This window comes from Canis aureus, chromosome 1 (assembly GCF_053574225.1).
Source record: "Canis aureus isolate CA01 chromosome 1, VMU_Caureus_v.1.0, whole genome shotgun sequence".
NCBI classification, from domain to species: Eukaryota; Metazoa; Chordata; class Mammalia; order Carnivora; family Canidae; genus Canis; species Canis aureus.
In genome coordinates this window covers 24,196,828-24,222,643 of record NC_135611.1, presented here as the reverse complement: position 1 = coordinate 24,222,643, position 25,816 = coordinate 24,196,828, and the positions used below count along the sequence as shown (strand labels likewise).

Genomic DNA, 25,816 nt, shown 5'->3' with positions numbered 1-25,816 from the left:
ACTCTACTGGAATGAAAGTAAGAAAACCCTAAAAATTAAATAAATAAACAAATCCACTTGTACCTGCAATTAACCCCCCCCACGCCCACCCCCCCACATGTTACTATTGTCTGAAATTTACTTTTTGGAGGCTCCAAACAGGAATCATTAAAAATACAGCAGTCACCCTTTATTTGCGGTTTTGCCCTCCTTGGTCTCAGCCCCATCAACAGCCGACTGGAGCTGCTGCTCCTCCTCTGACACTTGGTCAGGGGCAGGCAGTCGCCTCCCACTGAAGCCACAGCGGCCACTGCTTTGTCAAGGCGCCTGGTGGTCCACAGCACTGCCACCCAGCATGCCGGCGTTGTGTCCCCTCACGCCGTCACGAGAAGGGTGGGTACAGTATAGTGGGATATTTTAAGAGAGAGAGAGATCATAGTCTCTTACCTTTTATTACATTACACTAACTTATAATGGTTCTTTTTTTATTATTCTCCTTAATCTCTTACTCTCCCTAAGTTACAAGTAAGACCCTCCTAGGTAGGTAGGTGTGTACAGTAAAAGCATACACAGGGTCTGTACCATCTGGGGCTTCAGACATTCACCGAGGGTCTCGGAACCTTGTCCCTTGGGATAACGGGGGACTACTCTACAGAAAATATGTGCACCCCTCTCCCTACTCCAACCTAGGAAAACATTTTTTTCTTGATCTTTCAAATAGATCCAAGGAAATAAAATGGAATCTCACATACCTGTTTTCTCCAGACTTAAATTTTTTTAATTGCAAGTAAATTTCCCGCGGCTCCATGCAAGCCAAGAATTAATTAAAGAGCAAATAAGAGAGAGAGAGAGAGAGAGAGAGAGACGAGATGGGACATAGAAGCCAAACATGCTCTCCGTCTGCAAAAGGGGGTTCGCGAAGACTGCGTGTTCCGTGAGCTGTGTGTCGGAGGGCGGCAAGGCGGGGTACTGCGTTCGATTTGACCTCCTAAGCGTAGCACTGACCATAACACGCCTCTAGCTTTAGTTTTTAAAAGTGGTTTCTTTTTAACTCCTTGTTTGACCTCACAGAGAAGCTCACGGACACAGTTTCCTTAGTCCCCGCCCCGTCTTCCCCTGGAACTCCCCCTCTTTCTCCCCGTAACAGACCAGGCCCGACCAGGACCAGGCGTGTCTTCTGGGTTAGAGCCTGGGGGAGAGCCCGCCTCTCTGGAAGACCCTGAAACCCAGAGGCAACTGGGCTCTTCCACCCTCAAACCTCCCTCTCTGCTCTCCACAGCCTGGTTCCACCTCCCAGAGTTCCCCTCCCCCTCAACCCCTTTCTTAAAAACAAAACCCACTAGGCCTCTGGCGTTTCCCTACCATTGGGTGGGCCGACTGTGGAAGGTGAATGCTGGGCTGTTCCTGCTGATGGCAGAGGCAGAGGTATGTTCGCAGCTGGAATTCAGAACTCATTTTTTCCATAGAAACTATAGGAACAGTGGTGTACTGTTAGGTAGGTTCTAGAGTACATGTAGAACTCCAGATGACATATGTTGAGTCAAATGGACTTTTTTGAGTTCTGGGCACCTACGTACTCCTTTTAGGTCATTTCTTTAGGAAGATGGCTCTGAATTCCAAACAATTGACCTTGAATTGTCTTTGTGTAGAGGGAACCCCAGGGGCAGAGGCCTTAATTGTTTGCTCTGAATACAGACTGGTGTGGGCCCCTTTGAGGGGCATAGCCTCCTCTGCCCTGCACCAGGCCCAAGACTTCTGAGCTGTTAGAGAAACCACAAGCCCCCTTAGAGTGAGTACCAAAAAGGGAAAGAACAGACCTGAGCAGGGAGAGGGTGTATATAAACTTGGTACAAAGACTATGGGTAAGGCAAGAAAGCAGGAGGCTCAGGAATGGAAGGAGTGAAGGTTTCCAGAAGGTCTTTAGGCCTAGTCCCTAGAGATTTTAACAGTGTTATTCTTTCTTTCTTTCTTTCTTTTTCTTTCTTTCTTTCTTTCTTTCTTTCTTTCTTTCTTTCTTTCTTTCTTTCTTTCTTTCTTTCTTCTTTGTTTTTAGAGAAGGAGGAGAGAAGGGGCAAAGAGAGAGGGCGAGAAAGAATCTTAAGTAGGCTCCACACCCAGTGCAGAGCCCAACTCAGGGCTTGATCTCACAACCTAAGATCATAACTTGAGCTGAAATCAAGAGTTTGGACACCTAAGTGACTGAGTCACCCAGGTGCCCCAGCAGTGTTATACTGTTAAGGTAGTTTCTAGAGACAAGTGCCAGGGTTGTTGGCAGGAGGGTTGTAATAAAAAAACAAGTGGAATGAAGAACTAAATCTTCAGTTTTCTATGGAATGGAGGCTGGGAGTAGACTTATTTTGTGGCCTGGTAATAGAGTACATCACAGATATGTGTGTGTGTGTGTGTGTATGTGTGTGGCACTCTAGTGTTCAGCTGGAACAAAATAAATGTGTGGCTATAGCCAAGGCCACAACAACCTGGTGATGATAGGAGGTATGACAGTAGCAGCAGGGAAAGCAGATATGCTTTTAAAATGATAAATGAACTGGAAGCCACCATAATGTAGGAGAAAAAAATGATCATGGCCATTGGTGAATCTGTGTGGGGTCCCGTAGGATCAGAAGGAAGAAGTTTAGTGGCATCGGAATCTAGACACTGGGATGGAGGGTCTGATCTAGATTTAGCAAATAATTACTATCTTTGTCACTCTTTTGATTGTGCCCTGGGGACACCTGGCTGCTTTTATATACCTTTTGGTGTTTAGTACGGTATCCTGCATAATAGAGTAGCCCTCCGTAAGTGTTACCGACAGCCTAAGCAAATAAAACTCCGTAAAAGAAATATATTGAAGTTCAGACAAAAGGCGAACAGTGTCATGTGCCACAATATTGAAAACTGTAGGCCTGGAAGTTGATTTTAGTTCGTAACGGTTGAGCGTGCCCATCCAGTCTTTGCCTTCAGAGGAACTCAATTACGAAGAGAAACCAGCTTTCCCTGTGAGGGTTGTTTTATGATGCTGAAAAGTGGTCTGTTGGGGCTCTGAGCCTTCTCTCCTAACTTGTAGGTAAAAATGTGGGGCACAGGTTTGTAAAATCTCAGTGGTGATGGTAGCAGTGCGGGTGGTGGTGACTAGGGAGGAATTTTTTGATGAGAGGCCTAAGACGCATCATGACTCCTGTAGCCAGGAGGAGCTCGCGTAGGCATTGCAAGTGGGGTATGGCTGCAGACAGAATGGCCAATGGGTATGGCTGGCCTTTCTGTCAGAAAATTCTACCTATGTGTCATATTTGGCACACGGGTTAGGTGTGGGGACAGAGGACTGCCTGGCTCTAGTCTCTGTAATAGATAAAATGTGTGCAACCAAACGATTTCATAAATGCCAAATGATCTTACTCATGGAAAGTACCATTAATCATCTTTTGATTTAATGAGCATTATATTGAACTCCTAATATGCACCAGGTTTCAGCCCTCTGGAGGTACTGGAGATAGCCTCAAGTTTCTGTGCTTTTATGACCATGTCTCCTGAGACCAGGGACTTAGACCATCTCATTCATTCTTTTATTCCTTGGGGTGTCTATGGATTTTTCCATATTGGCAGGGCAAGTTGTAACTCTCTTTCTTAGATTCCAGAACCACTGTTAGACATGTCCCTTGCCACTCGGAGGGCCTTGACGGAATGAGCCCTAACTGCAGGTAGAAGCCAAGTGGAGAGAGAGAGAGAGGGCAGGACAGGGAGAAAGTCCTGATGATTTTAGATTTAGTTGTGAAATCTTTGCTTTCTCTACCTTTCCATCATCCAATTTTATCAACTGTGAAGTCTCCTAAGGTAGTTTGACATGGGTTTCCATGACTTGCAGCCAGTGAGTCCTGGTTTACATGATATGCAACTCTGAACTCATGACCTTCCTTTCCCAAGGCTGCTCCTCTTCCTGTATCCTGGTTAATGGTTCCACTTCCCACCTCATCCCCTCAGGTCAGAAACCTGGGAGTCATTCTAGAATCCTCCCTTCCCATCACCCCTAACAGTCAGTGATGGTCATCAAGTCCTAATGATGTTGCTTTCAACTATCCCTTGATCCCATCTCCTTCTCCCCAATCCTGTGGTCACCACTGTCGGATAGGCTCCATGACCTCTTGCCTAGGGCTTTGCCTTCTACTTGGGCTCCTGATTTAGTCTCATCCTTGTTAAGTCCATCGTCCACGTAGCAGCCACAGTAAGATGCAAATCTAGCTTTGTTAGTACAACGTTCCAATTTCCCATGACCCAGTCCTAACCTCCAACATCTCACTTTTCATTTTACACTGTGTTGATCAACAAAAAGTTTATTTCTCACACAAACCGAGTCGAGGCTCTTGTGTCCATAGCTATGATGGCTTTAATACTGAGGAAGAGAGATGATCTGTATCCATCGGCTCAATCTTTGGCAGTCCTTGAACTTTATTTCCTACAAGATGAAGCCTAAATTTTACAGGCCATCATTTAATGACTTCCTGATCCTTTCAAGCCACCTCCCTCCAGCTAAAACTCTGTAAGAGTCATTGCTTTAGCAGACGACTCTATGATACAGTTACCTACCAACACCTTTCTCTCTGCTTCTTTGTTAATACAGAGCTTTCCGTCTGCTGAGCTCTTTATTTCTGCCCATTCACCCGTGCCTACCCTCAGGGCATTCTACCCCAAACTGATTTCTTCTTCTCCCAGCATCTAAGGTCTTGTTTGTACAAATCTTTTTTATCGCGTATTAGATACTGTTTTATATTGATGTGTGACTCTTTATGAATATGTCCTACTTTTGCCACAAGTTTCCAAGCTCTGTGAAAAGCAAGACAATTCCTCAAGCCTCTGAGTGTGCCTAGCACATTGTCTTGTATATGGTGGGTATTCAGTAGATGCTCATAGATTTTCTTCTCCTAGATCCATGCTCTTGAGTCATGGCAGACCCATACTTTGGTGAATTTTTAATAAATGGGTTCAGAGAAGATAAGGGGTTAGTATCCAAAATATATAAAGCACTTATACCACTCAACACCCAGAAACCAAATAATTCAGTTAAAAAATGGACAGAAAACATGAACAGACATTTCTCCAAAGAAGACATCCAGCTGGCCAACAGACACATGAAAAGATGCTCAACATCACTCATCAGAGAAATGCAAATCAATACTACAATGAGATACCACCTCACACCTGTCAGAACGGCTAAAATAAAAAAACACAAGGAACAACAAGCATTGGCAAGGATGCAGAGAAAAAGGAACCCTTTGCACCATTGGTGGGAATGCAAACTGGTGCAGCCACTGTTGAAAACAGTATGGAGTTTCCTCAAAAAGTTAAAAATACAACTACCCTATGATCCAGTATGGGGTATTTACCCAAAGAATACAGAAATACTAATTCAGAGGGATGCGTGCACCCCAGTGTTTATAGCTGCATTATTTATAATAGCCCAGTTATGGAAGCAGCCCAAGTGTCCCTGACTGAAGAATGGATAAAGAAGATGTGGTATATATACACAATGGAGTAATTACTTAGCCATAAAAAGAATGAAATCTTGCCACTTGCGACAACATGGATGGAGCTGGAAAGTACAATGTGAAGTGAAATAAGCCACAGAAAGACAAATGATTTCACTTATATATGGAATTTAAGACATAAAACAAAGGAAAAAAGACAAACCAAGAAACAGACTCAACTACAGAGAACAAACTGATGGTTACCAGAGGGGAGGGGGGTGAGGGGGAAACTGATGATAGGGATTAAGGAGTGCGTTTCTGATGATGAACGCTGAGTGATGTATGCAAGTATTGAATCACTGTATTGTATGCCTGGAACTAATGTACCACTGGATGTTAAGTATACTGGAATTATAAAGAAAACATAAATGGGTTCAGAGAAGCTGAGGCCAGTAAATTTTAACTTCCCAATGTAAAAGTTATTCAAGGTCAAAATCCTCAATTCCCACAAAGGGGATAATCACTTTTGTGAGGTGCCTAGCAACAGTCTTAAGTTCTACTGAGCAAGTCCCAGGAGTCTGTAACTTTTGTGTCAATGAAAATTATAATTACTGAGTACAATTACAATGCCATGGAAATCATGAATATTATAATTCATGCATCTGTAAAATTGCCATTTCAGGGCTCATGAAAGATACAAGCTCAAGACAAAAGAGAACAAGAAAATCTTGGAACCAGATTTCTGGTCACAATAAAGAAATTACTTTAAGACAGCCTGGGACTATAATTTTTAACTCTAATTTAATATATTCCTATTTGTTTCTGAGTGCTTCACAAATTGGAGCTCATGAACATAGAAACTCTTCTGGTATTTCTAGCTATTTTATTTTCCTGCTTTCAAGTTCTGTTATCTGCTTTCACAATCTCTTATGATTTTGATGAGAATTTTAGTCAACATCTGATCATCTTAACATATAAGGCAGTTTTTCAAAAGGTCTTAAACACAGATTTCATTTATCCTCCTGTAGAATTTAGCATTCTTCTGTTGTAAGTGACATTTTGTACTTATTTGGCTTATCAAAAAACAAACAAACAAAAAGAATTTATTGGCTCATCTAGGTTGAAAGTGTAGGGCTAGATCAAGCTTCAGGCACAACTGGAGTTAGAACCAAAAAGATGTCATAAATATTTGGTTATTTACCATCTTTCTTTTCTGCCAAGTGTTGTTTCTAGTTCTAGACTAGTAGCAAAATGGTAGCAATGTCTTCAGGCTCTTTATCTCCTCAAGTATCTATATCTCCTCAAGTATCATTCCCAAGACAGTGGGAATGATACGCTCTTTCCTTGAAGTACCAACAAATGGATCTCATTAGCTCCCTGTGGTTATGTGCCCACCTCTAAAGCAGTCACCATGGCCATGATTAACTTAAACTTGGTACAGAGGCATGGCAGGCAGCCCTGGCCTTACTGGTGTAAACTAGTAGAAGTTTATGGACTAATAGTGTAGGTGAATTCCTATTGGTCTTTCAGAAATCCACTTACTGAATTCTCAGGAGTAATCAACTTTATTGACCACATCCTCTTTTAATAATATATTTTTTTGGCTTTTGTGATGCTGTAGGCTCTTGGTCTCTTTTTTATCTGTCATTGAATGTTCAACTCTCTTAAGGCTATGTCCTAGGCACTCTTCCTACTGGCCTCTATTCTAGGTGTTTTCATTTATACACAAGGCTTTAATAACCATGTAAAAACCAAAGCTCTGAAATTCTTCTGCTACCCAGAGGAAACTCTGCACTTCTACCTCCAACTGCCCCATGATTTTCTATCTGGTTCCCTTAAAGTCACTTCAAACCCAACATGTTCAAAACTGCATTCCTTGTCCCCCAAACAAACCTGGTCTGAGAGGTATTTTTTTGTTGTGGTAAACGGAACCATTATCTATCTAGCTCAGGAAGTTGGAAACCTAAGTGTCATCTTCAACGTGGCCTTGACCCTTAATCTCCATTGCTTAGCTTATCTATTGCCAAGTTCTACAAAATTTACTTCCTCAATCTCTCTCAAATATTTCCGTTTCTCTCCACCTCTACAGCCACCTCCTTAGGCCAAGCCATTACCTTCAAACATCTAATTACTACACAGGGTCTCAACTAATTTTCAATGTTTTTTTTTTTTTTTTTTTGCCTTCCTTCAATCTATTTTTAATTTTTCAGTTAGAATGCATTTTCTCAAAATGCAAATTCAATGACTTTCCATTGGTCTCAGATACAGAACGAAATCCTTGCCGTGGTCTACAAAACTTTGCTGCTGTGGCTCCTTCCTCACTTACCATCACCATAACCCTCCATATTTCCTTCTTGACCTTTCCATCCATCATTGTTGTCTTCTTTCATCTTCTTGACATGATAGCCCCCCAAAGATATCTACAACCTAATCACAAAAAACCTCTGGATATTACCTTGTATGGCAAAATGGACTTTGTAGATGTGATTAATTTAGGAATCTTGAGATGGGGAGATTTTCCTGGATTATCCAGGCAGTCCCAATATAATCACAAGGGTCCTTATAATTGCAAAGCAGGAAATTTAAAGAAAATCAGGTGGAGAAGGAGGTGTGATGATGGAAGCAGAAGTCAGGACGAAATGAGCAGATGGCAAGTTAAGGAATGCAGGCAGCCTGTAGTAGCTGGAAAATGAAAGGCAACAAACAGATCTTCCTCTAAAGCTCTCCAAAGGAATGCAACCCTATCAACACCTCAATTTTAGGAGTTCAGAACTGCCACATAATAAATTCATTTTGTTGTAACTCACCAAATTTGTGATAATTTGTTATAGTACAAACAGCAAACTAATACATGCACCTTTGAGCTGCATTCTAATTCTAACAAATTAAGTTTAAGAACTAATAAAGGTAGCAGAATTTTTTTTTCATTTTATTTATTTTTTAATTTATTTTAAATATTTTATTTATTTATTCATGAGAGACACAGAAACAGAGAGAGGGGCAGTGACACAGGCAGAGGGAGAAGCAGGCTGCACGCAGGGAGCCCGACGTGGGACTTGATCCTGGGTCTCCAGGATCAGGCCCTGGGCTGAAGGCGACGCTAAACCGCTGAGTCACCCGGGCTGCCCCTAGCAGAAAATTTTTAAGTATGTTTGAAAAATCTTGAGCATGTGAATCTACTTTATCAACTGTAAATTTATGAAAATTAAACACAAACTAATACATCTGATGAAAATTTAGCATCTGAATAGAGATAGGCTGTAAGTATAAAATACACATTGGTCTTTAAAGAGTTCATACAGAAAAAGGTAAACTATGTCACCAGTAATTAAAAAATGTTAATTACATGTCAAAATGAAGTGTTGGATCTATTGAGTTAAGCGAAATATATTATTAGAATCCCTTTTACCTGTTTCTTTTTACCTTTTGTAAATATGGCCACTGGAACACTCAGAATTATATATGTGGTTCACACTGTTATTTCTTTTGGTAAGTTCTTCAGACTGGAGAATACAATTCATGAGAACAGTTTTTTCATCCTTGTGTCCCTTTACACACTGATGCTTCTTAGTGGGTGTTCCACAAATACTTAATACATGAGTGAATGAATGGAGGTATGTACTCCAGCAGGGCTCACTAGCCTTAAGGAACACTTCATCAACAGATTCCTAGTCGGCCTCACTATATATCTTAAGAGTCAACGTTTTAGCGGCAACAATGATACAACCAATAAGTTTAGTGAGTTCCTAGCATATTTCTATCTCCTGGAAGTGAAGATGCCTGCAGCCCGATAGGTGTAGTAGCTGTATCTAAGCAGTGGCAAACGAGGCCCTATCCGGTGATGGGGTAGAGAGTGTGCTGGTAGTGGCGCAGTAGACTTTGCTGCACTTTGCAGGAAGCAGGCTTCTAGGTGGTCTCAAGAAGGGGAGAGCCAGCTGTGCCAGAAAGTGCTGTGGCCCTCACATAGAGAACAGACCTGTTCCCTGCGGGCAGTGCTCCCTTCTCTACAACACAGATGTTTCCTTTTTGTGACTTTCCCTTCCTTTTTCCCCAACAGGATCATCCTTGTCATTTTACTCTGATTTCACCCAGACTAATCCCACTGGGTGTCCTACCCAACACCCTACATCCACCTGGGGATGCTTATTTTGTGGACGATAGGCCTCTGGACCCTTCAAAGGAGATGGGGAAGCTTAGGTGAGGTGACAAATAGATCACCGCCCAAACTGATTTTTGTTGGAAGGAAGTCAACTGTGTTGATAAGACCTCTGCATTTCAGGTCACGCATCTTCATCTTTTTAGCCCCAAATACCTTTTTCCAATTTACAAAATGGCATCCTCCCGATTCCTTATCTCTTGTACCCACTCAAGCTCTTTCCTCTGTGTCAGAAGAAGTGCATATAGACACAGGCAAGACAGTGACCTCATATCTTTTTGATTAAATCCCTTGAATATTTACTCTGCCCGTCTGACTAGTAATGCTGTAAGAGCTGAGTCATGGGGCGGCTAACAGAGGGGACTTCCTTTGCTGGCCCAGCCCTGCCACTCTGCCCATCTCCTTGCATTTTTCACAAATCTCACACAAGCCAAATCTAGCAGCTTATTTTCATTCATTCCATCTTTATACTTTCTTTAGAGCAATGACCTACTTAAGTTAAAGGGAAATACAAACCCCCAAGGAAATTTGCTGACAGCTGGTTTCTGGGTAGAAGTAGGTTGGGCATGTGTCTGAGAGAAGCTTATGAGCTCTAAGAATCATTTTGGCTGGGGATGGCAGTGGAAAGAAGGGCCTGAAGGTTTAAAAAAAAGGTGTCCGATGGCAAGTGTCTCTGGGTAAGTGATGGGAGATGGCTGATGGTGGGAAGAATTGGGTAGGGGACAGTTTCTCAAGAGCAGATCTCAGCTGGAATTTCCATGTTCCCTTTAGCCCTCCTCCCGTGGTGCCTGCTCCAAAGCTCTGCTCCTTAGGTCATGGGTCTAAAGAATATCAAGGTCCAGATGCAACGGACAATTCCAAACCATTATTTGAAATAAAGCACACTTTTTGACAGGTGGTACATGAAAGTGCAGTTTGGAAGATACATTAAAGATGAAAGATGACAGGTAGAAACAGCTTTTTATTTATTTATTTATTTATTTATTTATTTATTTATTTATTTATTTATTTATGATAGGCACACAGTGAGAGAGAGAGAGGCAGAGACACAGGCAGAGGGAGAAGCAGGCTCCATGCACCGGGAGCCCGACATGGGATTCAATCCCGGGTCTCCAGGATCACGCCCCGGGCCAAAGGCAGGCGCTAAACTGCTGCGCCACCCAGGGATCCCTGGACATTTGAATTTTTATCTTGAATTTGCCAGAAACTGCCTATGTACCTTAAACAAGAACTGGCTATGTACCTTACACTACAAAAGCTGACCTTTCTCAGCTTCCCCTTTCTCATCTGTAAAATGCGTGGTTTAGACTAGCTGATGGCTAAGATGCCTTTCAGCGTTTCAGTTCCTTGAAAACCATAAAATGATTCACCTATTGGCTAAGTTAGCTAATAATCAATACTATTTTGTATAGTTGTTAACAAGTCATCAGACTGATTTATGTTTTATCTTTTTCCTTTTTAGAATCTTATTTAAAATAAAAAAAATAAATAAATAAATTTCCTCTTCCTTTATTTGACAGAAGTATTTTGTAGGATGGCCAGAAGGTGGGGCCCAGAAAAGATCAGAGATTCAAATAAATCCCGACAATAGGGCTCTGCGCTGGCTGTGGACTGTAGAATCCTTTTGGCGCCCTCTGGTATGAGTCACAGGCCTCATGATCCCAGGCATCCAATCCCACGAGGTGACCTTTATCTATTTGTCTGGAATGTGGGAGGGCCAACTCTCTCCATGACTAACCGACCAGATGCTCCTGGCTGAGCCCTAATGCGCGGTTTGCATGCTGGCTTCATTCAACAGTAAGAGTGTGAATGCGGTGGGCGCTGATGCTGTTTGATGCTACCTTCCACAGTAGATCACCTACTGTTTATTAGAGAACTGTCAAAACTAGGTATAGCAGACAAAACTCCCCTTAGGTCAGTTTTTAAGCTTAAGCGTATAGTGCTATAGAACTTTAGAATTAAAGTGGAGTCTGTCTCATTTAACACTTTAGAGATGAAGTGCAGATGACCTGATTTGCCCAAGGTTACAATTTAATTAGCGCAGAATCAAGACGTGAAAACACCACCAGATTCTTAGGTCTGTGGTCTTTCTACTATACTATATTGCTTATGTAAGAGCTACATTTTCCAACAATTAATTTTAAATATGCAACGCGTGCACAACAAAATATAAGACACAAAGGGTTTTTTTTTTTTTAAATAAAGATTTTATTTATTTACTCATGAGAGGCACACAAAGAGAGAAAGGCGGAGACAGAAGCAGGCTCCATGCAGGGAGCCCGATGCGGGACTTGATCCAGGGACTCCAGGATCACGCCCTGAGCTGAAGGCAGATGCTAAACGGCTGAGCCACCCGGGCGTCCCAACACAGGGTTACAGTGAAAATGCAGCCTCCTTATCCACAGCTTTCTCTAACTACTTTGTCTCCTCCCTCTTCAATCAATCTGGACTTCATTTCAGTTTAAGGTGTGATGGAGGGATGCAACTGTATTTTCTTTCAGATGGCTCTTCAGTTATTTTACTAGCTAATAAGGTGCATTTCCCTTATTTGTGCCTCTCTTTTGGAATTTTTGAGATTTGTTTTTTTTCTCCTATGTGAATTTGATAATCAGCTTGCCTATTTTTTTAAAAAAAATTATGTTGGTTTTTAAAAATAGGATTGTGTAAAATTGATAGATTAGGAAGATTGGATGGTGTTATGAAGCTCTAGAGCTTCTGGATGTAATTCCTTCCCTGTTAAAAAGAAATGTGGGAGATACCATCCTTTCTGTCGTTTCATGTGGTTCTGTGAGGGCGTGGTTGTCACACCTTCAAGCAACACATCTTTTCTCACACCTTATACTACAAAATATGCAGCTACATTGTCTTCCTTGCCATTTCTTGAACTCAACTGGTAGGTTCTCTCCCCCCTTTCCCAGAGAGCTGCAGGTGCTTCCTCACCCCCTCAAAGTATTTGTGACAATGCTGCCTTCTTGTTGAGCCTACGCTAACCACCCTATTTAAAATCACTACTGCTGGGCCCCTGCATGGCTCAGTTGCTTGAGCGTCTGACTCTTGATTTTGGCTCTGGTTGTGATCTCAGAGTCATGGGACTGAGCCCCCTGTTGGGCTTCATGCTGGACGTGGAGCCTGCTTGAGCATCTCTCTCTCTCTCTCCTCTCCCTCTGCCCCTCTCCTCTACCTCCCTCTTCCTCTTTAAAAATAAATTTTAAAAAATCACTATTACATCCACTCCCAGCTTTCCTAATTTTCCCCATCCTACTTCATTTTCCATACTGCACACTGCCTTCTGACATATTAGGTAATTTGCTTAATCATTATGCTTATTTTTATTGTCTGTCCCCACCACTACAATGTAAACCTCAAAAGGGCAGAGATTTTTGCCTGCATTATTCACTGCCATATCCCAAGTGCCTAGAACCGTGCCTAGCATATAGTAAATGTTCAATAATTCTTTGTTTCGTTGTTTTAAACTAAAGATGGTCTTTATCCAGTAAGAGATTTTAAGAGTAGACATTACATTTTTATCAAATATCAAGTGTGCTTTCAGCATCCATAGAAATAAGCATGACTACTTTCTCTTTTTTTATTCCCTAGACACGGTCAATGAGATGTTAAATTTCCTAATAGTGAAATATCCTTGCATTTCTAGAATAGCCCCTACTTGGTCATGGTATGCTAAGTATTTTCTGAATTGCCCAATTCTGTTTACTATTTTATTTATTATATTTAGGTTTTTGAATTGATACGCAAAGTGAGATTGGTGTGAAGTTTTGCCATGACATCTTTGGCTTTGTTATCACATCACACTAGTTTCAATAAGTAATATAGACTCTCCCACCCACTTTTTAAAATGCTCTAGAATAGTCTAAGTAGCACTGACTTTATTCTTTCTTTGAAGTATAGTTACTTGTGCATTCCCATGATTGTAATCTCTGGGTCCTTAAATTTTCTATTTTGTTATGCTCAGTATTTTATAAATATAGCTATATTGTTTTTTATTTGCACATTCAAAATTGAACTAGAGTTAATTAGCTCAGGAAATTGTCAAGAACAAGTCATCTCATTCCATACATTCTTTTTAACCAAGTTTCAGTTAACTTGAGAGTGTAGGTAACATTACTGCAACTTTCCTCCCCTCCTCTCTCCTTCCCCCCTTACTTCTTCCTTCCTTCCTGCCCCCCTCTCTCCTTTTTTCCTTTGAAATAATCAAGTCTTTGCTCCATTTTAGATTTATGTCTTGCAGATGCACATTAAAACAAACAAAACCCAACTCCTAAACTATGTATTTTTCTTGAATGCTCATAGTCCTAACTTTATAAATTCCTTGTCTTCTAGATGATAAAATAGAAGCCCAGGAAGTTCAAGTGCCTTGCCTTAGGAGGGTCAGAAACAGGTCCCAGATTCCTGTGTGTGTGTGTGTGTGTGTGTGTGTGTGTATACACATGTCCTCTGTTCTGTTCTTCCTTCTTGCCTTCTTTCCTGAAATGTTAAATATCAACTATGTTCCAATCATTGTTCAAGGTGTTAGGAGATATGATGATGAACCAGACAGTCTTTGTTTTCTAGAAATTTGCCATTTAGTGAGAGAATCAGACAAGTAGACAAATAATTACAATATAGCACAAAGATGGTGCATGCAAAATGAAAAAGAAAGGAAAATACGGTGTGGGGGAGGGTCACTAAATATGACTGGGGCTCAGGAAAAGCTTGACAGTCTTGGATTTGACCTGACAAGGAGGATTCTGTTCCTGTTTATCATTTCTTGAACTCAGATATTCTATCAAGAACCACATGTGTCTACACATATTGTCATTCCTGGGAAGTTACTTTTGTCTATAGAGCTCTGCAGTTAGTTAGAGGCCCTATATTCTCTGTGCTATAGTCTCCATAATACTTTCTTTCTGTTGGTTAACACTGGGTCTTGAACCTCTTTGTGGAGTTACCTGCTCCCTCCTCTGTGGCTTCTACTCTCAGATCCTCTAGGTAAAAACCATCCCTTTGGGAACGTTCAAAGCCTTCAGTGGTTCTCGGGAGGTAGGAATTTATTTTTGAGAGAGCAGAAGATGAAGGGTCTCATGGCAAATGGCCAAACTGTTCAGTTGGTGCACTGAGGTTCAATACTGATTTATCTATCCCAAAGAATCTCTGAGTTTATTTTTATCATCATTCTCAAACTAGCTCTTTTATTTAACACATTGTAAGTTCCTGCTGTGTGCTCATCTCTGTATAAGGCATATCCTTCCTGCCTGAAGGAGTTTTTAGTTTAGTTGGAAAGACAAGACAGATAAAAACCAAAGATAAACAATAAATCAGGTCACTGTATGATATGTCTCAAACGAATGTTAGAGACAATTATTAGTATTGAGTGCAGAAGAGGGAGTGATTGCTATAGAATATACCAGTTTTATTTACCCATCTTCGAGCCTGTGATGGTGCATTTTATGTGTCAAATTGGCCAGGCTATGATAGTCAATGGTACTCGTTAGTTATCTTTTTTGTGTGACTATAAACCAGTGGCACTATGCTTGGATTTGTAGAAACAATGGAAAATATTACATAGAGCTAACTCTTAAGTCGCTTATGGTCTATTTGGGGAGCTGGAGAAATAAAAGTACAGTTCCAGTAGAAGATGCTAGGAATGTTGATGGAGGTATGTACAGGGCCATGGCTGTTCAGAGGAGCATGGAGTTGGTGCTCAGAACCCTGAATGGTCTGGACAAGGAAAAGCCGTGATCTGAGCTGCAAAGTCAGAGGAAGTGACCCCATGGGAGACTAGAAGCTGTGGTGGACTCAAGGGAACCGTCTGCCTAGAGCAGAGAGTATGAGAATGAACTGGTGGCAGCTGAAGCAGAAGAGGTAAGTCTGGGGCCAGATGACGGAATGCTTTATATTGTGAATAACAGATCATCTGATCTTTACGTTGCTGGTAGTTAAGAGCACCACTTGCCCAAGGGCCTAAAGCCCTTTGAAGTGTCCTGGAAGGAGAAGCAATATGGTAAGACAAAGAGGTATAAACATGTATAAACAGGCACCATGAACACATACATATATAATTGAATGAATAAATGAATGAATGCTTTTTTTTTTTTTTAAGAGGGAGAACAATGAATTGATTAGTACTTTGGATGTGTGAAGTTCCTGGAGAGTGATGGCTCTTAACTGGGGTGATTTTTGCCTCCAAGAGGGCATTTAGCAATGTTGGGAGACGTTTTTGATTGTCATAATTGGGGTGGGGAATGTGACTGGCATCTAGTAGGTAGAGGCCAGCGATGCTACTCTCGGTTCCATTGGCACAAGGCAGTCTGTGACAACAACAAAAAATCATCAGGTCCAAAATGTCAATGGTGCTGAGCTTGAGAAATCCCACTATAAAGATACTGAGAAATAAGGTTGGAGGAGGAGGAAGTTATGTGCACCTTAGCATTCCTTTAATGCCTTGACAAGTACTTTGGACTTTATTGTACAGGCCATTGGGAAGCCAGGGAAGGCTTTTGAGTAGAGAGTGACAATGAAGGCCATGTTATGGACTAATCTGTTTGTCTGTGCAGGGAACTGAAGAGTTCAGGACATGCTACCCCAAAGTATGCTGCTTTGGGATATTGATTAGTTTGAGCTGAAGACACTTGAACAAACACCAGCTGCAGGGAGAGGCTTTCTCTGAATTCCATAAGGGGAATTCAGAGAATTTAGGGACTTCATTATGGTTAAGTCTATTCCTTGGGGGTTCCATCAACTAGGGAAGAGGAGTTCTGATCACAGGAGAGGACACTAGAGTTGACACCCAGATAAACCTTCTCATAAACTGTCAAATCTCCCATCTATTCTTCTAGGGCCCCCTCATTTTCCCTAAAAAACATTTACTCTCCTTCAGTTGCCTACATTCCCCCTTTCACCACTAAGACAGTATATATGGTTTCAAATCTCACCACTTTTCTGGATAATCACTTCTTCCCCCTGTGGTGCCCCCATCCATGTAATTTTCAAAATTAATAAATTTGTATGCTTTTTCTTCTGTTAACCTGGCCATTGCCAGTTTATTTCATAGACTCAGCTATGGAACATGGAGGTAGAGGGAAAAGTCTTTCCTCCCGTACATTATATTGGAGGGTAGGAGGGACTGAAAGTAGGAGAATCATGTTGAAGGCCACCGTGATTATTCAGGCTCAAACGCTAGGAGCCTGACGGGGAGGAGATGGAGAGCAACATAATGAAAAGTGATGGACATAAAAAGGCTGGAGAGGAGAGATAATGTGTTTTTTAAGAAAACATTCATTTTAAGGTAGCAGTGCAATTCATGCCGAAATCTCTCCTAAGCAGACAGTTGTGTGCTTAGGAAGGAAGATAGGACTGAGGATACAGGAGTCCACAGCCTAGCAGGGACAGGCAAAATGTTGATAGTGGGTTAGTTCTTTGGGGGAAGAGGTGGCAACGTAAAAGCAGTAGACTGAGGACCGAGGGTGGTCCATGATGTCTCTTCTCTTTCCCTGTTTTATTATTATTTTTCTTTAAAGGACCCCCATTTCCCACCAACGTTATAAATGAGAAGAATAGAGAAAATACTGTCCCCAGATATCCTGACTCCTTCGGTATTCGAGACCCATCAACAATTGATTATTGAATTGATTAACCGGATGTTTCTGGGAAGGTTGACTCCCATCTGAGGAGTAACTACTGAAAATCATCTTCACGCTTCTTGGTACCTGGTTTCTCAGCCAGGCTAGACAGTAAGTAAATCTGTGAGCACAAATGAAACCCTGGGTAGACCCCCACCTCTCCCGTCACACCGATAACTGAACTGGTGGTATTGCATAGATCAGATTTTTATTGACTCTTGATTAGTCAATCAAGAGTCCTTCCCTGGTATGGGTTTCTCTCATATTTTACTGATAGTTTTGTCTCCCATGTGCCAGGGTAGCCATAAATTCTAGTCTCTGCAAACTGAAAACTCAATTTGGGTCTATAGCGATGCAGTGAAAAAGGAGAGGGTGTTGAGGAAAGTAGGCAAATTTATATGGCTTAAAAAAGAGAAATTCGGCCATTAAAACATGTAGTCAAGAATTTTATGCAGCCTTAAAAAGGAGGAAAATCCTGTCATTTGGGACAACACGGGTGTACCTGGAGGACTTTATGCTGAGTGAAATCAGCCAGACACAGAAAGACAAATATTGCATAATCTCACTTAGACATGGAATCTAAAGTAGTCAAATTCCTAGAAGCAGAGAGTAGAAGGGTGGTTGCCAGGGACTGGGCAGGGGGGAAGGGGGCAGTGATGGTCAAAGGGCACAAAGTTTCAGTTAATGAACATAAGTTCTGGAGATCAACTCTGTGGTATGGTGCCCATAGGTAGCAGTACTGCATTGTATATTTAAATTTTTCTAAGGTGATAGATCTTATGGAAAGCATTCTTACCACACACACACACACACACACACACACAGACACAGGGTGGGGGGAGAAAACTTGGGGAGATGATGGATATGTCAATGGCCTTGATGGTGGTGATGATTTTACAGGTGCGTAGCTATCACCAAACTCCTCAAGTTGTATCCCTTAGATGTGTACAGCTTTTTACATGTCAATTAAAGCTCAATGAAGTGGCTCTCCAAAAATTTATATAATGGTTTAAATGATTATTGTGTAGTAGATACGGACCATCTGTTATCTGATTCCTACAATAAGAGTTTAATATGATACCATTTAGTATAAACACACATCGAATTCTAAATTTAAACCTCAAGGCAACCTTCTAAAGTAGTTATTCTTAGCTCCATTTCACAGTTGAAGCTAGAGCTCAGAGGGCTGAATGGCCAAGATCTCAGAGGAAAACAGGAACACTAGGCTGCAGGTCAGTTGTGGTCCTTTCTGTCCTAAGTCCAACAGTGTAGCTCCTTGAAGGTGCTTGTGTGTATGTGGGTGTGTGTGTGTGTGTGCCCCTTCTTTTTCTTTTCTTTTTCATATTGATGTCCTAGTAGACAGAAGTTCTATTGTTTTCTTGGAGTTCATTTCATAGCACACAGAGTGCCTTACTAATCTTTTTAGTGGCTGCATCTTGTAATGGCTATAACTTATTTACTCAGCATTTAGGTTTTTCCTTTTTTTTTTTCCTAGGAGAAATGGTGCTGTAGTGAACAATCTTGTGCATAGATTATTTTGCACATATGTGACAAGTACAACAGGAGAATACATTCCTAGAAGTAGAATTGTCGTATCCAAGGGCATATGCATGCGTTTGGAGCTTTGCTAGTTGTTGTAAACCCACCCTCCACAGAGAATATACCCAATTTAACTCCCTGCAAACAATCTACAGGATTGCTCATGTGTTCTTAAACTTTTATTTCTTGTCCTTCTGATTATAGCTTCTTGTACTTTTCTTTATTTCCCTTTTTCTTCTCCTTTTTTTATTTTAGAGAGAAAGCATGATGGTGTAGAGGGAGAGGGGGAGAGAGGGGATCTTAAGCACATTTCAGCTCAGTGTAGAGCCCCATGTGGGGCTCGATCTCACGACCCTGAGATTATGACCTGAGCCGAACAAGAGTTGGGGGCTTAACTGACTGAGCTGCCCATCCATCCCTTGCACTTTTCTTTTTATCATGTGGCTGAACATCTTTTTATAGGTTTAAGAGACATTTGTGTCCATTTTTTAAAAATCAGCATTCTTGATACCCTCTGGGCCTTGTGAATCCTATGAAGGGTCCAGTTTGTCATTGGATCTACTGAGTCAGGCCGATCAGCAGACCTCAGCTTTACTTCCCCCAGTGATACTTATTGAATTGATTGGCCTAGAGTTCCCTCTTCCTCTGGCTTTGTGAGAGTTCTCCTGGAACACGGAATCGTCCCTGCTGGCCCTTTTGCCATGCTCTCCCCACCTTGGCCACCAGCCCCACTGCTCCGACTTTCTTGGGTGTTGGTCATCATCCAGGCCCACCTGGAGTTCCATGCTTTCCTGGCCAGCCTCCAGTCCCCTAATCTCAATGCCACCAATGACATTTAGCCACCGGTGATGACGACATCTACACCTTTTTTGAGAGTTACTACGGACTGGGGGTCTTATAAACAATAGAAACTTATTTCTTACACTTCCGGTGGCAGGAAAACCCAAGATCAGGGCGGAGGCAGATTTGGTACCTGGCGAGGACCCTTTTCCTATTGTAGATGGCTGTGTTCCTTTTGGTCTTTGCATGGTAGAAGGGCAAGGGAGCTCTCTGGGGCCTCTTTCATAAAGACGCAATCCTATTCATGGGAGCTCCACTCTCATGGCCTAATCACCTCCCAAAGGCCCCAACTTCCAAATATCACGTTAGGCATAGGATTTGACATGTGAATTCTGGGGAGACACAAGTACTTAAGTCTATGGCAACAGTGCTAAGTATGTTATAGGAATGATCTCATTAAGTCCTTACAAGAACGCTCTTACAGGTTAAGTGAACTTCCCAAGGGCAGAGAGGCAGCAGGCCCAGGAGGTGGAACTGCATCTCTGTCTCACTCCAAAGTGCATGTTGTTAGTTGTCCTGGTGCTGGTGCTAACTGCATCTTGCGGTGGTGCTAACTGCATCTTGACCTTTGGGATTTGCTCTTTGTGACTTTTTTGGGGTTTGCCAACATCTCTCTCCAGCTCACGTGAACCTTTTTCTCTCTCTCAACTGATATAAAATGATCTTCTTCAAATTGGCTAGGTCTGTGTTTCGGGGGAGGAGTGGGAGAAGAGAAGCCCCCATAGGGGTCCTTCCTCCAGCACGAGAACCAGAGCCCAGAGAGAACTGGTTCTTGTCGTTTGAGTGTCCAGGTTTCTTCTCCCTGAAGCACGTACACACCAGGGCAGAGGCCAAGTACGAGGGTGCCGGGGAGGAGGGATGATTAATAGTCTCCCAATTGGAAAGAACCCATCCCTCCCATTTGGCACTACAGCCTTGCTGCCTGGTCTGGCCTAACCCACCATTCCAGACTTTTCCATCACTCAGAGGAGTTTTCCTCTCAGGAGGCTCTTTGTCCTCCTCAGAATCTGGCTTCTATCAGGTGACCCCGGCATAGATGGATCCCTTATACCACGTGGCACCCCAAAAGATTCCCCAAGGGGTCCTTGGGGTCTAGCACCTCGGGCGCCATCTCTAGACCATTGTTGGAGGGTCCCTGAACCTTGCAGCAGACAGAGGTTCACTGTGTGCTGGACGGATAGAAGGCCAACAGGGTACATGAGCAAACTGCCGAACCGTCTCTTCCCAGAACCTATCCCCTCATCCCGCTGTGCTCTCTGGTCTCATCTGGAGGTTGGACAGTGGACTCAAAAGGCTCTTAAAGTTGAGTTCACTTCCACCTGCAGTTCTGTTCCATGTTCTCCCCAGAGACCGCTGTCTGTGAATTGTCCAGCTGCTACCGCCTTGGGCAGCTGCCCCTTGGCACTCTCCTTCCGGGCGGCTTGGTTCACACCCTCCTTCCCAACTGCATGTCTCAGATCTCGGGGCACACACCCTGTCCCCCCCCATCCGTCACCGCAGGCTCATCTGCCCCGCAGCCGCCCTCCCCAACTCTGCTTCCTCCCTCCCGGCCCCGGGCGCCTTGGAGCCCGTGTCTTCCCTCTGGCCACGGGCCGCAGCCCGCGGCCACCCCAGACGTGACCGTCAGCGGAGATCTCCCCTCGTTGCTCTGTCCGCTGGAAGGAGCCAGAGCAGGAATCCGAGTTGGCTACCTGGGCCCGGAGGGTTTGTATCTAGGAGCTGTTCAACTCCATAGCGATTCCATGTGCTGGGGTCCCCCCGCCCAGGGTAGAGGTATGGAGACAGGAATCCTGGGGATTGAAGAACATCAAGGCTCTTTGATCTCCTCATTAGCTCCTGGCTAAAGCCTTGGGCCGTCATGTCACCTACCCTGCCTGCAATCCAGGTCTGGCAGGATAATCCCTTGAAGTTCCCCCCCTCTTAGAGAGGGGCAGATTTATTCTACGGGGGCGGGGGGGCATCCAACACACACATGCACATGCACACACAGAGTTCCAATGTGAAAGTTCCAAGAGTTTTGGAAAAAGAAGAAAAATCCTCTCCAGTAGCAGCATTATATTGTAACTTGTGGCACCAACAGTTTGGTCGAAACTAGAGTTGGTTTGAAAGCACATGGCACAGGGGTGCCCGGGGGGCTCAGCGGTTGAACGTCTGCCTCTGGCTCAGGGCGCGACCCCGGGGTCCTGGGATCGAGTCCCGCGTCGGGCTCCCTCTGTGGAGCCTGCTTCTCCCTCTGCCTGGGTCTCTGCTGCCCCACCCCCCAAGTCTCTCATGAAAAAATAAATAAAATCTTTAAAAAAAATAAAAAGACCATGGCATAGCGGAGGGGCCACAGCATGATGCAGTAGCCCTGTGCTCAGTACCCAGGTTCTACTGGGCTACCTTGGGTGACTTCAGAAAGTCACTTGGTGTTTTCCCAGCGTCTGTAAATGCTGCGGTTGGGCTGCCAGTCTCTGGGTTTGTGAGGGGAGCAAGCATTTGTGAGTCTTCTTCACCCAAACAAACAACTGGAGGCCCAGCTTCCAGTCACAGGAAGGAAGAGCACATCTTTCCCTTACATAGTCTACCTCAAGGCTTTCTCAGTCTCGGGCTTATTGACATTTGGGGCCAGACAATTCATGGTTGTTGGGGGCTGCCTCTGTGCTGTGGGATGTTCACAAGCACCCCTGGCCCATAAGGCCAGGCACTCCAGTTGTGGAAACCAAAAATGTCTTCAGACGTGGCCAAATATCCCCTGGATGGGGACATAGTCCCCGCCCACTGAGAACCACTTCAGGTGGGTTGCACGGATTCTCTTACGGGGGCAAAACCTTCCTTCGAAGAGGACAGACAGTGGGCCGCAAAGGTGCTCCACCAGGCCTCTGCAGGGGCGGAGCTGAGGGCTGCAGATGAAGGCTTAGCAGCTGTGAGGTTGTTTCCACATCTCAGCATGTGCTCCGGTCTTAACCATCTGCATACCGGCTACCTGGCAAACAGTGGCGCCTCATAAGTGTTTGGAAGCTCTGGGAGAGATTGGTGTTTGGCCCCCATGAAAAATGTTTCCTTTAAATATTTTTTTTTTGAGAGACAAGGAGACTCCAGATCAACAATGAGGGAGGCTCTAAACTCCAGAGTCTAACCCCTGAACCTCCTAGCTTTTGCTCCAGGCTGCTTGTGCAGGACGGGCCTTTCCAGGGGCCTTTCCTTCAAGGTCCTGCAGTGCTCAGGGCAGCTGTCAGAGTGCTGGGGGTGCAGTGCCAGGGTGTTGAAGTTCCGCCCAGCGGTGGAGGCCAGTGGCCCTAAATCACAGAGCTCGGAAGCTGCAGAGGACGAAGGAGTGTGAGTGTGGGTCGCTGAATCGGTTTGCTCCTCAGAGAAGACTATCACTCAGTGCAACTCAGGCCGGGCTTGAGTAGCTCGTGAGGAACGCCACTGTCAGGGCTACAGGTGCTTGCGGGATTGACCTTCACCCCCGCAGTCAGCCGCCTGCCAACTAGATATAATCAGGCTGCGCTTCCAGGGGGAGAAAAGGCTGGATGGAGACTTCGTGCAAAGGTTAAGTGCAGCCTGATGAGTGTGAGTGTGTGAGTGTGTGTGTGTGTGTGTGTGTGTGGTGGGGGCTGGCGAGGAAGACGCTGGACCTAGCTGCAAAGCTTAGTCCTCTCCCTGCCATTTCCTTGCTGATTCCGGACAGGGGGCCTCGCGTGTTTGCAGCAAAAGCTCACAGTCGCGCAGCCCCCCCGTCCATCTGGCTCTTGCCATAGCATTTCCTCCTCATCCTCTGACTTCTCACCCCCACACCGACAGCCAGTCCCGTCTGTGATTCCTCAGGCTCGACACTGCAGGTCAAGAAGGAGAGTGTCTTCCCACATGGCTGCTAGGAGCGTTAGAAGTGGGCAGTTCCTGTTGGTTTTCGTTCCCATCCTTTCTGTCCCGCTCTGCTTTCTCTGCCTGAGCAGTAGTTCTGGATTCTGGACCTTTCCCCGTGGCATTCCTCGTCCCACCCCCTCGAACTTCTGATTGTCCTTTAACGCTTAACTCAAGCCTGTCTCCTTCGAGAAGACTTCCTGCCCCCTTTGGCCGAAGGGGAGCCCCTCACGGGGGCTCCTATAACCCCAGTGCTTCTGGCCCGGTACGCGTACCCCATCCAGTCCATGTTGGCTTCTGTGTTCACTTCTGCTGTTTGCTAACTCCTTTAGGGCAGGAATAAAACCTTTAACTCTCTCTACTTTAGACCTTTGGATGTTGAGCCACAGTATATCTGTTAACCAAATTAATAAAGAGAATTTAGGGGGCCCATCAGAATCTTCTGGGTAGACTTTCAACATTTCATATTGCCAGACCCACCCCCAGCCAGAGAGTCTCTAGGTCTGGGCTGGGGTTCGTGGATCTGGTTTTTGAAAACTAAACCAAACCAAACCCAAACAAAAAACTCCACGTGATTTCGGAGGTTCACTCATGGTTAAGAACCCTGATATCACTCGACCCATTCTTCTGCCCTTTCTTTTGTGTTCTAAAGAAAATTAAAGATGTGTTGGGAAGAAAGAGATTTGATGTGAGGCACAAAACAAAATAATCGGTATGAGATGGAGCTTCTCTAGTTCTTCGATAACGGTGCTTATCATTAACGATAATAAACCCCATTGTGTTTGGAAGTGTAGACATTACTAACGACGGAGCAGATGTTGGGGGGAACACACAGGGTGCCACTCAGCTGGTGGCAGTGTGGGGAGTGACTCGCCTCTCATCAGCCCTGTTTCCTTGCTTGTAAGACGGTGGATGGCATCTGCCTAAGCAAACACCCCTACAGTGGGCCATTCTTGGCCTTCCTGGATTGCTAGAGGAAGGGGGGATGCAGTGCATTTAGTCCGGTGACCCTGTTTTAGAGATGAGGAACCAAGGCTGGGGGTAGGGCGTGGGAAGTGACCTTCTCAGGTGCTTTCCATTAACCTTCTCAGGTTAGTGGAAAAGCTGGGCCTACAGCCTAGTTTCTCAACTCTTTGCCAAGTATACACACACTGGTTATTCTTGAACATGTTCTCATGTTGGGGGACAGCCTCCTGATTCCCCCAGGGGTCCCCAAAGTGTCCTAACTATCTAATCCTTGCCCCAATCTGACTTGTGCGTTTCCTCTCAAACCTTCTCCCACCTTTGTGTCCAGTTATTTCTCTAAATCTCAGCACCGGCCAGTGACTTCTCACCACAGAGACTTATGCTGGGTTCTCATGGTCATAAAATAAATCCCAAACTCCTACTGCAGGCCCTTCATAACTCAACCTGAGCCTGTCTTCTGATGTCATCTCTCACCCCTCCTCCACCATGGCTGTGACGGGCACTGTTGCTTGGGTGCCCATGCTCATTCTGACTTCTTTTGTGTCGGGTGGCACCCACCACCCATCAGAGAGGTTGCCAGGCTCCATACTCACTTTCCCAGCTCCCTTGAACCTAGAACACGAGTCTGTGAGCAGCTCTGGCTGAGGGGATGAAGCCCATGGAAGTCTGTAGGGGAGGGTAAGGATCACGTGTAGTGAAAACTTCTTTCTTTCGACAATAGAGGGGTAGACACAAGGCAGCCCTTCATCCTCGTCCTTGTTGGGGAGGACCTCGTGTGAACACCTGGACACTGCAGCTGTTGCAGCCATTCTGCAGTCCAGAGGGAGAGGACACCCAAAAGAACCATGGAGAAGCTGCTCCACAGCCCAGACCTCCCTGAATCAACTCAGCCAGCACGGAAGCTTCCCGTAGCTCAGTGTATTGTCATATGAAATATGAAGGTATCATATAATAACATAGCTAATAGTCTCTAAAAGTAAACTTAAAAATGTGCACTTGCCTCGGTTGTGCATTACTGCTCTCTGACTGATGCAATAGCCCGTCTTTAACCCACCTGACCTGGGGGAACAGGAGCTCCCTCCCTAAGCTGAATCCTCAGGGAGCGGAATTGCAAGTCTAAAAGAGCTCACATGACTCTCCGAGCTTGCGGACTTGCTCCTCACGTCTGCCGTTCGCAGCTCTGTGTGCACCCATTCCTGCCTCCACAGGCTCTGGTGTTCCAGCAGAGGAGAGCCCCGGGCCCTTGAGTGGGTCACTGGTCACGGACCCATAACTCATTCTGCCTGACTCTAGACCCTTCAGTTTTCCTTTTCACCTAGCAATTCAGATTTGACAGAACTAGGCCTCCCAGGCTTAGTCGCTTCCTGTCTGAGGGATTAAGTCTTTTCAGTCCCCAGGTCTCCAGGGTGGCCTCCCCA

The 25,816-nt window shown here is 44.3% G+C and overlaps 1 long non-coding RNA gene across 1 annotated transcript; it reads left to right on the top strand.

The window, feature by feature from the left end:
• The first annotated feature begins 1,123 nt into the window (after nucleotides 1-1,123).
• Nucleotides 1,124-25,377, top strand: LOC144310964 (uncharacterized). The gene is made up of 3 exons (XR_013376612.1): nucleotides 1,124-1,404; nucleotides 17,106-17,318; nucleotides 25,120-25,377. It is a non-coding gene; the product is annotated as an uncharacterized LOC144310964 (long non-coding RNA).
• The last annotated feature ends 439 nt before the right edge of the window (nucleotides 25,378-25,816 follow it).